Here is a 13,354-nt window from a genome sequence, read left to right on the forward strand (position 1 = left end):
GTGACAGAGTGAGACTCCAACTCAAAAAAAAAAGAAAAGAAAAGAAAAGGAAAGGAAACTTCCATCCTGGGGGGTGTTTGAGCACAGAGGACAAAAGTTCATCTGTTGGGGCTTCTTAGAATCCTTTAAACCCAAAATTCCATGATTCTTGCGTAAAAATTCCAAGGACTCCTCTTAGAGACTGTTTCCCCTAAAGTCAGTTCAAGTTCATAGTCAAATTCCTAGTAAGGAGTTCTAGGAAGCCAACAGAATAAGAATCTTTGCGAACAAAGCTTACACGTGCTGCCTGCCTGTTCCCTCTCACCTGCAACTCCAGCCTCGCCTGAATCGACATGGACCCCAACTGCTCCTGCGCTGTTGGTGACACCTGTGCCTGTGCTGACTCCTGCAAGTGCCAAGAGTGCAAATGCCCATCCTGCAAGAAGTCTGAGGTGCTGCTCCTAGCCGCCCCGTGGGCTGTGCTAAGTGTGCCCAGGGCGGTATCTGCAAAGAGGCCTGAGACAAGTGCAGCTGCTGCAGCTGATGTCGGGAAACCCTTATCCCAAGTGGAGGTGGAGCAACCTGTATAAATGTGTGGTTTTTTAGTACAATCCTGACACCTTTGTTACATTTATTTTTCTATAAAATATATGAATTATAATAAAAGTTTTTTGACTTGGGAAAAAAAGCATCTTTCTGGTTTAGTCTTTTTCTTTGCTTTTCTTTCTTAAAAAAATAAATGTATAGGATAATAAAATTGTGTTAAAGGCCTGGCTTAGGGTGTGGCCAATGTACTCTTTGAGCTATGGCTGTTGCCATGCTTCCTGACTTTGGCTTCCTCCCCCAACCTGGGGAGGTAAGTCATCTCTTTCTCTCTCTAGTTTACTTCTAAGTAAACTATATTTTCTAATCTGAAAACAAGTAAATAAAAGGCATGGCTTGTATGATAATGATGTTTTCGTCTTAAATACTCCTTTCGCATACACAAATTGAAACATAGTAGTTAAGTCTGTGCCGATTGGAGCCAGACTGCCTGGATCCAAATGGTTGCTCTTCAACTGTGTGCCTTTGAGCCAGTTTCTTAATCTCCCTGTGCCTCTATTTTCTTAACTGTAAAATGGTGAGAAGTAATTCTAATCTCATCAATTGCAAGAATTAAATGAACTAAAATGTAAAGCCCTGGGAACTTTTTGTTCTCAAATGTACCCGTAGTGAGCACTCAATAAATGTTTACTCTCGGCCAGGCTCAGTGGCTCAGCCTGTAATCCCAGCAATTTGGGAGGCCCATGGCCGTGGATGGCCTGAGCCTACGGGTTTGAGACCAGCCCAGGCAAGTTGGTGAGACCTTGTCTCTACAATAAATCAAAAATTAGCTGGGCATGGTAGCGTGCACCTGCAGTTCCGCTTGCTTGGAAGTCTGAGGTGGAAGCATCGCTGGAGCCCAGCAGGTTGACGCTGGGGTGACCATGGATGTGCCACTGCACGCCAGCCTGGGTGATGGAGGAAGGCTCCAACTCAAAAAATAAAATAAAATGAAACATAAATATTTACTCTCATTAAAAATAAAGAAATACACCCAAAAGAAACATATACATATATACACCAAAACACATGTTCAAGAAGATTCATAGCAGCACCACGTGTAATAGCTCCAGACTAGAGACAGCTCAGTCCATCAACAGAAAATAAATTGTGGGGCTGGGCATGGTGGCTCAAAGAGACTCCCAGCACTTTGGGAAGCCGAGGCGAGAGGATAGCCTGAGCTAAGGGGTTCAAGACCAGCCTGGGCAACTTGGTGAGACCTCGTCTCTACAATAAATCAAAAAATAAGGCGGGCGTGGTAGTGCACACCTGTAGTTCCAGCTACTGGGAAGGCTGAGGCAGAAGGCACTCCAGCCTGGGCAACAGAGTGAGACTCTGACTCAAAAACAAAAAAAAACAAAAGAAAAGAAATTGTGGGCCGGATGTGGTGACTCAAGCCTGTAATTCCGGCACTTTGGGAGACTGAAGCGAGAGAATTGCCTCAACCCATGGGTTTGAGACCAGCCTGGGCAACACGGTGAGACCTTGTCTCTACAATAAATCCAAAAAAAAAAAATTATCTGGGCATAATAGCACGGGCCTGTAATTCAGGCTACTTGGAAGGCTGAGGCCGAAGGATCACCTGAGCCCAGCAGGTCGAGGCTGCGGTGTCCATGAGCATGCCACTGCACTCCAGCCTGGGTGACAGAGTGAGACTCCAACTCAAAAAAAAAGAAAAAGCCAGGCTTGGTGGCTCAGCCTGTAATCCCATGCCTTGGGAGGCTGAGGTGAGTGGAATGCCTGAGCCTGCGAGTTCGAGACCCACCTGGGTAACTTGGTGGAGACCTCATTGTAGAGACCTCATCTCTACAATAAATCAAAATATTAGCCGGGTGTGGTAACGTGCACCTGTAGTTCCAGCTACTTGGAAGGCTGAGGCGGAAGGATCGATCGCCGGAGCCCAGCAGGGCGACGCTAGGGTGGCCATGAGCATGCCACTACCCTCCAGTTTGGGCGACAGAGTGAGACTCCAACTCAAAAAAAAAAAAAAGAAAAGAAAGAAATTGTGATATATCCATGCAACGGTTACTACACACAATGAACTACAACTACACACAGAAATACTACACACAGAAATATTGATGAGTCTCACAAACAAGATATTGAACAAAAGAAGTCACAAAAGAGTATATCGTGTATGATTTCATTTATATAAAATTTAGGCAAAACTAATCTATGCTGTTAGAAATCAAGATAGTGGTTTTTCTTGGGACCAGGGTAGTGATCAGAAAGGGACTTACTGGGGTGCTGACAACGTTCTTGCTCTTGATCTGCCTGCCGGAGCTTACTAACTTTGTGAAAATCCTGCACACTTGTCATTTGTTCATTTTCCAGTATGTCTGTTATACTCCAATTAAAATATTGCTTAAAAGTAAAAGATGGGGGCCAGGCGTTGTGACTAATGCCTGTAATCCCAGCACTTTGGGAGGCTGAGGTGAGTGGATTGCCTGAGCCCGTGGGTTCGAGACCCGCCTGGGCAGGCAAGACCTCATCTCTACAATAAATAAATAAATAAATAGCCAGGCATAGGGGGAGTTGGAGTCTCACTCTGTCACTCAGACTGGAGTGCAGTGACCACTCCCGGCCACCACAGCCTCAACCTGCTGGGCTCCGGCAACCCTTCCACCTCAGCCTTCCAAGTAGCTGGAACTACAGGTGCACCCGGCTAAGTTTTTTGATTTATTGTAGAGATGAGATCTCACCAAGTTGCCCAGGCGAGTCTCGAACCCATGAGCTCAGGCAATTCACTCACCTCAGCCTCCCAAAGCGCTGGGTTTATAGGCTGAGCCACCCAGCCCGGTTTACAGCTGAACTTTTAAACTATCTATTTTTTGGTATATAAAGAAAACTTGGCAACAAGTTTTCTTTATATGCTGAATTCTTTTTTGCGCTATTTTTTCTTTATTTTATCCCTGCATTTTATGCTGGGGACTTTTTTCTTACCTCACTCTTTTTTTCCTCTCCACCCTTTTCTTCCTGCTCATTCTATCATACTCAAACATACCTAAATATCTAAAGGGTTTAATTTTTGTTCACTTTACAAAAAAAGAATCATATGCTTTCTTCTCAAACTTGCTTTTTTCATTTGACCAAACCTCATAGTAATCTCTCCAGAACAATAGATAGATGTAATACCTTTTTTTAATTTTTTATCTTTTTTAGTTGGAGTCTCACTCTGTCACCCAGGCTGGAGGGCAGTGGCACACTCACAGACAACCCAGCATCGACCTGCTGGACTCAGGCGATCCTTCTGCCTCAGTCTTCCACGTAGCCAGAACTATAGGCGCGCGCTACGGCGCCCAGCTAATTTTTTTGATTTATTGTAGAGACGGGGTCTTGCCAATCTGCCCAGGCTGGTCTCAAACCTGGGAGCTCAGGCAATCCATTCTCCTCGGCCTCCCAAAGTGCTGGAAATATACCATGATTTTAGTCCATCACTCTCCTCGTGAGAACACCCAGGTTGTTTCCAGGGCTTAGCCATTACAAATAATCCTGCAAAAAAAAATCCTTGTACATATATGTATCGCCTGAGTTCCAAATTCACCCTTTTGGACTGCTCTGTAAAAAATAGCTCTGGGCCTTGTAATTATTTTTCCATTGCAAGTGACACAAGTTTTGTCAGTAGAGGGCGATGGAGAGACACTGAAGAAGGAGCGCGCGTTTGCTTCCCAGTTGCTAGGCTTTTCCTTGGCAAGCTCTGGCAGTCAGCTTGGGGTTTTTAGCCCCCTGGCTTCTGCAGCCCATGGCAGGCAGCAGCTTCTTCCCAGCACGCTTCCTCAGGGACACTTGTAGAAGAGTACCTACAGTGAGACATCTCTGGGAACAGCTTTCCCCGGCACCCTAGAAGGCAGGTATTTGACGAGTTTCAGAGGATGGATTTCCAGCAAGTTTCGCTAATTTCTGTCACTTAGTGAACCAGAGTCATGTCCTCTCCAACAAGGTCTGGATCTCAGCTGTGGAGAGGGATTCTTCCTTGGATGGTCTATCTCAATTATAGGGTTAGGGGTTACTTACTTAGAATTCTCTTTGCATCTTACTAGCCTATCTCTTAATACTCTCACCTCCTGTAATTAGTAATTCTTCGTTTTAACATCTGTTCAAATGACTGTTTCTCTTTCTTGATTACACTCAGATTGATAGAATAGCTCCCCTATTGCATGGATTGAGTATACCATGGCTTTTTTCCTATAATTCGCCTACTGAGAGCATCCAGGTTGTTTCTAGATTTTAACCATTACACATAAACCTGCAATAAACATCTTTGTACAAATGACCTTGTGTACTAGTGGTTTTATATCTGTGGGTTCCATCCCAAAACTGGAATTGCTGCTTCAGTGGCACCAAGGAGTTACCATCATTTGCCAGACCCATTTTCCTCACTCCCTGCTTTTAGTAAATGGTCTTGCCCTTTACTTGATTGAGAGAATGAAAGTTATCTCACATGATGGTCACATGTTCATTTCAGAATATCTTGTTTAAGCCGGGCTCGCTGGCTCAGCCTGTAATCCTAGCATTTTGGGAGGCCATGGCGAGTGGATTGCCCGAATCCCAGGGTTTGAGACCAGTCCAGGCAACTTGCTGAGACCTTGTCTCTACAATAAGTTACAAAAAAAAAAAATAGGTGGGCATGGTAGCACTATTTGGAAGGCTGAGGTGGAAGGATAGCCGGAGCCCAGCAGGTCGACGCTGAGGTGGCTGTGAGTATGCCACTGCACTCCAGCCTGGGTGACAAAGTGAGACGCCAACTCAAAAAAAAAAATCTTGTTTTGTTTTTATTGAGACAGAATCTCACTATATTGTCTAGGCTGGTCTCGAACTCCTGGTCTCAAGTAATCTTTCTACTCGGCTCCCTAAAGCTCTGGGATTACAGGTGTGAGCCACCATACCTGTTCAAACATCTAGAGTTTTCATTCTTCCTCCTTTTTATATTTTTTCTGAGGAAAAGTGTTCCTCCCTCTTCTTAGGCTAACTTCCCTTCTGTGTTTAATCCATGCCTTCCTTCATTTAGCGATCACTTACTGAGCTCCTCCTATGAGGTGGGCCCTGTGCTAGGGGCTAGAGTTATGGAGTTAAACAACAATTGGTCCTTGGTCAGGCTCAGTGGCTCAGCCTGTAATCCCAGCACTTTGGGAGGCCGAGGTGAGTGGATTGCCTGAGCCTGCAGGTTCAAGACCAACCCAGGCAACTTGATGAGACCTCATCTCTAAAAAAAAAAGAAATGATCCTTGCACGTGCAGCGCTCTTTATGTCTCAGAGTTCACTCCATCTTAAGGCTTTTCTCTTACCTCTTCAGACACATCCCACTTTTCACGCTTTCCCTTCGGCCTGCAGGTGCTCTTATCTTTCCTCTGAGGATAATCTCCTTGGACCCAACTTCCCTTTCACACTACTGTCCTGACACTATCCCTTTATGACCAGACTTACCTGTGGCAACCTTGGCTCACTCCCCCACTGTCTCTCATCTCATTTTCCCTTTTCCTTTGTAATCTGGGGAAAACACTAATGTCCCTCCCATACTCTACTGAAACAACTGTCTAGGAAGTCAATGATTATGTACTAATCCCAATCCAAAGAGCACTTTGTTTCAGCATCCCTGCACTTCCTTCAGTCCAACTGAACTCCTCCTCATCTTCCTCCTAAAAAAAAAATACTGTCCTTGCTTTAGTTGCAAACAACAGAAAATCCAACTTAAGCTAATTTAAAACTAAAGAGTATTATGTAGTAAAATAAAAGTATAAACATATGCATGGGAATGATAAACTTCACACACACAATAACTGTAACTTTTTTGGCGGAACAAGGAGACTGATTTGAGATGGATACACTGGGATTTCAGCTATGTTTGTGAGGTTTTTGTTCATAAGTTGGGTGGTGATTACACGGGTGACTGTTATGTTATATAATTCTTTCTTTCTTTCTTTCTTTCTTTCTTTCTTTCTTTCTTTCTTTCTTTCTTTGAGTCAGTATCTCACTCTGAAGCCCAGGCTGGAGTGCTGCAGTGGCACAATCACAGCTACTGCAATCTCAATCTAGTGGGCTCAGGCGATCATTCCACCTCAGCCTTCCATGTAGTTGGAACTACAAGGGTACACCACCATGCCTGGTTAATTTTTTGATTCATTGTAGAAATGAGGTCTCACCAAATTGCCCAGGCTGCTCTCAAACCCCTGGGCTCAGATGATCTTCTCGCCTCTACCTCTAAAGGTGCTGTGATTACAGGCATGAGCCACCGCACCTGGCCTATTATATCATTCTTTATAACTTTTTGCTCCTCCAAAATATGTCATAACAAAAAAGTATTATAATATACACCACTCCCTGATACATGGTAGATATGCAGTAAATTGTAGCTATTATTTATTTTTTTTATTTTTGAGTTGGAGTCTCACTCTGTCACCCAGGCTGCAGTGCAGTGGCACGCTCACTGCCACCGCAGCTTCGACCTGCTGGACCCAGGCAATCTTTCCACCTCAGCCTTCCAAGTAGCTGGAACTACAGGCGCATGTTATCACACCTGGCTTATTTTTTTATTTATTGTAGAGACGAAGTCTCACATTGCCCAGGTTGGTCTCAAACCCCTGAGCTCAGGCAATCCTCTCGCCTTGGCCTCCCAAAGTGCTTGGATTACAGGCTTGAGTCACTGCACCTGGCGATTATGATTTTTTAAACATGATAGATATGAACAGGCTCATGTAACTAAAAAAAAAAAAAAAAAAAGCACAGAGGAGACAAATCTTGGTTAAACATGAAGTCATGTGTGTCAGTCTACTTTTCTTCATGAAGTCACACTAATATAATAAAATAATTATTATAATAATTACAAGCATTTATTAGATACTTACCAGCCATCAGGTACTGTTCAAAGTTCCTTGCATGTACTACAGCTTTAATCTCAGGCCGGGCACAATGGCTCACACCTATAATTCCAGCACTTTGGGAGGCCGAGGTGAGAGGATTACCCGAGTCCAGGGGTTCTAGACCAGCCTGGGCAACTTGGTGACCTCATCTCTACAATAAATAAAAAAATTAGCCAGGTGTGGTAGCACGCGCTTGTAGTTCTAGCTACTTGGAAGGCTGAGGCGGAAGGATCATCTGAGACCAGAAGGTTGAGGCTGCGGTGGCTGTGAGCATGCCACTACACTCCAACCTGGACAACAGAGTGAGACTCCAACTCAAAACAAAAAAAACCTTTAATCTAATAACAAACCTCCAAGATAGGTGTCTTATTATCATTGTTATATAGATGAAGGTTTAAAGAAGTTATTTTCTGAAGAAATCAACTTTAAAGAGGCTCTAAACTTAGGATATCAGGCACAATGGAAAAGAATAGTAAGGCATCAGATTGACATCAGGAAGATTAGGTTAAAAGCTTCCTGCTGAATGGTGGGCCCATTTGTTCCTTTCTTCTTCCCTGATTCCTGTAAAATGGAAAAAAATAGCTAAAATAAAGTATTCAAAACCAGATTTGAAAAAATTGAGTAAGTAGAAAAAAGTCAAATGAGTGGAAGATAGGATACAAGAGATTAAAGGTTGGAAAATAAGTCTAAGAGAGCCAATATGAATTCTAGAAAGAGAATAGAACAGAGAGAGAATATTATTTTTTTAATGCTGGGGGAAAGTCAGTACTGAAGGAAATGAGTTTTAAAAGTGACAGGGCCCACCCCTCTTGCTCAACATTGTGTTGGAAGTCCTAGTTAGGGCAATTAGACAAGAGAAGGAGATCAGGGGTATCCAAACAGGAAAAGAGGAAGCCAAGTGATCCCTCTTTGCTGACTATATGATCCTATACCCTGAAAATCCAAGAGAAATCCAGAAAAACCTGCTCACACTGATAGAGGACTTTGGCAAAGTCTTGGAATACAAAGTAAATGTGCAAAAGACAGTTGCATTCTTATACACCAACAACAAATAGGCAGAGAACCAAATAAAAAGAACAATCCCATTCACAATGGCCACAAGAAAAATGAAATACCTCAGCATCTTTTTAACCAGAGAAGTGAAAGACCTTTACAATGAGAACTACAAAACTGCTGAAAGAAATCCAAGAAGACGCAAACAAATGGAAAAATATTCCATGCTCATGGATAGGAAGAAGCAACATTGTTAAGATGTCCACCCTACCAAAGGCAATCTACAGATTCAATACAATACCCATTAAATTACCAACATCATCTTTCTCAGACCTAGAAATGACAATACAGAAATTCATATGGAAACATAAACGATCACCAATAGCCAAAACAATCCTTAGCAAAAGAAACAAAGAAGGAAGTATCACACTTCCAGACTTCAAACTTTTCCATAAGGCTACAGTAATCAAAACAGCCTGGTATTGGTACAAGAACAGGCATATAGACCAATGGAAGAGGATAGAGATTCCAGAAGCAAAGCCTCAATTTCTCAACCAACTCATCTTTGACAAAGTCTCCAACAACAACCACTGGGGAGAGGAGAACCTATTCAGTAAATGGTACTGGGGAAACTGGCTGATCACATGCAGAAGATTGAAACAGGACCTCCACCTATCACCATACACAAAAATTAACTCTAAATGGATCAAAGACCTAAACCTAAAACCTCAAACTATAAGAATCTAAGAAAATGCAGGAGACACCCTTATGGAAACCAGAACTGGCAACCAATTCTTGATCAAAACCCTAAGTCCCCACCCCATAAGAAATAAGACAGACAAGTGGGACCTCATCAATCTGATGAACTTCTACAAGGCAAAAGAAACCATCAAGAGAGCAGGGAAACAGCCCACAGAATGGGAAAAAGTATTTGCCAACTGTATATCTGACAAAGGCCTAACACCTAGGATCTACAAGGAACTCAAATGCACCAAGAAGAAGAAAAACAAACAGCCCAATTAAAAAGTGGGCAAAAGGCATGAATAGACACTTCTCAAAAGAAGATATACAGGCAGCCAACAGATACATGAAAAAGTGCTCAGCCTCACTCATCATCAGAGAAATGCAAATCAAAACCACATTGAGACACCACCTAATCCCAGTAAGAATGGCCATCATTAATAAAACAAACAACACATGCTGGTGTGGATGCAGAGAAAAGGGAACACTTCTACACCAGTAGGAATGCAAACTAGTGCAAACTCTTTGGAAGACTGTGTGGTGATTTATGAAAGAACTAGAAATTGACCTTCCATATGACCCAGCAATCCCCCTATTAGGAATATACCCAGAGGAACTCAAATCATTCTACAAAAAGATACCTGCACACACATGTTTGTTGCAGCTCTATTCACAATACCAAAAACATGGAACCAACCATGCTGTCCATCAAAGCTGAACTGGATAAAAAAATGTGGTACAAATACACAGTGGAATATTATGCAGCCATAAAGAAGGGCAAACATATGAACTTCACAGCAACTTGGATGGATTTAGAGTCAATCATACTCAGTGATCTATCACAGAAACAAAGAACAGAGTACCATATGTTCTCACTCATAAGCGGACCTTGAAACAGTATCATAATACTATAAGAAAGGGATTGGCAGTAGTAGGAAACTGCCTGGGTAGGGGGTGGTGGGATGGCAGTTGTGGGAAACTTCCAGGGGAGGGAAGAGCACACTTCACAAGGGTACCTGCATAATGAACATTTGTATACCTAACGCTGAATTGTTCCCCCACGTTTTTAAAATTTAAAAAAAAATTTTTTTAAAGAGTGACAGGGCCAGTAAAATGACCAGCAAATGATGTACCTACACATCTTTGTGATGTTGTAGAACCACAGAAACAGAGAAGATATCAGGACTTTTCATTGAGAACACACACACGACTTTTCATTGAGAACACACACACACGTGCACACACACACACACACACAGACACACACACACACACACACCAAACACACACACACTCTCACAAACAGCAACAGGGCAGCAGAGGCAATATAAATAGGTCCCATTCATGGATTTTGAATAAAAATGACATCAGACTTCTCAATGACATTGGAAGCTAAAAGAGAGTGAAAAAATACTTTCAAGATGCTGAGTGAAAATGTTTTTCTTTCTTTTGTGGAACAACTTTATTGAGATATGATTGAAGTGAAAGAAATAACACATAAAGTGCACAGTTTTATTGGTTTTAACATATATATACTTCTGGGAAACAATCATCTTAGTCAAGATAACAGATATTTCATTAGCCACAGAAGTTTCCTTGTACTACTTTGTAACCTATTTCTCTCTCTATTCTAGTCCCCCAGGCAACTTGTGATCTGCTTTCTGTCACTATAGGTTAGTTTCAATTTTCTAGCATTTTATATAAATGGAATCATATCATGTGTAGTCTTATTTTCCCATCTTCTTTCAATCAACATAAAGATTTTGAGATTCATGAAGGTTGTCATGTTATCAATAACCCAATCCTCTTTTTGCTGAGTGGTAGTACTTCATGATATGGACATACCGTAATTTCTTTCCATTCACCTATTGGTGAACATTTGGGTTGTTTCCAATTTTTGGCTATTACACATATTGTAGTTGTGACCACTCATGTATAAATCTTTGTTGGACATGTTTTCATTTTCCCAAATACATACCTACAAGTGGCTGAAATGCATGGTAAGTGTACGTTTGTGGTAATATTTTTTTTTTTTGAGTTGGAGTCTCACTCTGTTGCCCAGGCTGGAGTGCAGTGGCACACTCATGGCCACTGCAGCCTCGACCTGCTAGGCTCAAGCAATCCTTCTGCCTCAGCCTTCCAAGTAGCTGGAACTATAGGCACGCACCACCACACCCGGCTAATTTTTTGGATTTATTGTAGAGACAAGGTCTTACAAGTTGCCCAGACTGGCCTTGAACTCCTCGACTCAGGCAATCCTCTTGCCTCAGCCTCCCAAAGTGCTGGGATTACAGGTTTAAGTCACCGTGCCTGGCTGTTTGTTTTTTTTTTTTAACTTTAACTTCTATACTCAGAAAAACTATCAATTAAGTGGGCATAGCAAATAAAGATGCTTTCAGACGTTTACAATTAAAAAAAATTAACTTTTTGTTGCCATTATAAGAAGATAATACAAAAAGGCACACTCCAGAAAAAATGAAAGAGTTTAAGAAGGAGAGATATAGGATTCAGGAAACAATACCTTCAACTCAGCGGAACAGAGAGGAATCACAGGGTAACAATACAGCGGCAAGCCAGACACCTACCGTGCCCACTGGAGCAGGAGGAGAAGGAAGGGAAATAACAAGGCAGGCACAATGGGACAGGTGTGATTGAGCACAAAAAGGATGTTACTGTAGACATAGGATGTGTGGAGAAAATTAGCAATGGTTCATGAAGACAGACAATGAATAAACAAGGCAACTACACATTCTAAGAAATGGGGTGTAGGCTGGGCATAGTGGCTCATGCCTGTAATCCCAGCACTTTGGAAGGTGGAGGCAAGAGGATTACCTGAACCCAGGGGTTCGAGACCAGCCTGGACAACTTGGTGAGATCTCGTCTCTACAATAAATCAAAAATTAGCCAGGCATGGTGGTGCATGCCTGTAGTTCCAACTACTTGGAAGGTTGAGGTGGAATTGATCGCCTGAGCCTGGCAGGTTGAGGCTTTGGTGGCCGTGAGTGTGCCTCTGCGCTCCAGCCTGGGCGACAGAGTGAGGCTCTGATGGGAAGGAAGGAAGGGAGGGAGGGAGGAAGGAAGGAGACATGTTTTCCAGATTACATGACTCAATAGTAACAATAGTTATATAGAAAAATGTAAATATGGACTACTGTCTTTCTAAAAAAACTGTAGTATTCGCTATATTGAGAGATTAGAGGAATAGGCAATGGTGGGGTGGGAGAGGTCTGTGCTTATTTAGCACAGGGAGATATCAGTAGTGTGTGAAACTGAAAAATCAAGACATAGTGATTATAACGGTATTATTTAGACATATAAAAATTGATGCCAGAGGTACTGGTTCATGCCTGTAATTTCATCACTTTGGGAGGTCAAGGCAGGAGGATCTCCCAATCCCAGGAGTTTGAAATCAGCCTGGGCAACAGACCTCATCGCTACAAAAAAAAAAAAAAAAAATTAGTCTGGTATGGTGGCATATGTCCTTAGCCCCAGCTACTTAGGAGCTGAGGCAGAAGGCTCGCCTGAGCCCAGGAAGTCAAAGTTATAGTGAGCTGTGATCATGCCACTGCACTCCAGTCTGGAAGACAGAGTAAGATCCCAACTCAAGAAAATAATATCAGGTCATTGTTCAGAAGACTTGAGAATGGTTGCCTGTGGGGTGGTGACCAGTGCGGAGGGGGGAAGGTGTATAGGGTGAGGCAGGATGCGAGAACACTTACTTTTTTTAAGTTTATTGTTTAGTTTTTAAAACTGAATACATGTATACTTGTATAACTTGATTTTTTTTTTAAGTTTTTCAAACATGGAAGATCATGGCTTCAGAGCTCTGGTTGCATTTTTGTGCTTCCCTTTATTCTGTTCCCTTCAGAGTGTCAGCGTCCCTTGTGACAGCACAGTTGCCATAGCCACTCTAGGCCTCATAGTAGCACACCTCCCTGCCCAGAGCCATCCTCTCTCTATGCAGTTGTTCTAAAGGCCTGAGCCAGGAGACTGTCATGGCCTGCCTACAGGGTCTGACTGCAGGGCCTTGTTATGACTTTATGGACCCTAGACACTTGTGCTTTTGTGGGCCCCTCTTTCCATAAAACATTTTAAAATTATATTTTATGACTGCTTTGGTGGTAAAGATAAATATGCTAATATTAGATATTAAAACATCATCTTTGACCTCACAGTTCTTTTTTTTTTTCTTTCTGATTTAA

The 13,354-nt window shown here is 42.5% G+C and overlaps 1 pseudogene; it reads left to right on the forward strand.

Annotated features, from left to right (window-relative positions):
- The first annotated feature begins 332 nt into the window (after nucleotides 1–332).
- On the forward strand, nucleotides 333–523 carry LOC103272874 (annotated as a pseudogene).
- Nucleotides 524–13,354: the final 12,831 nt, after the last annotated feature.

This window comes from Carlito syrichta, unplaced genomic scaffold (genome assembly GCF_000164805.1).
Source record: "Carlito syrichta isolate Samal-C Ts95f unplaced genomic scaffold, Tarsius_syrichta-2.0.1 Scaffold313345, whole genome shotgun sequence".
NCBI lineage: Eukaryota > Metazoa > Chordata > Mammalia > Primates > Tarsiidae > Carlito > Carlito syrichta.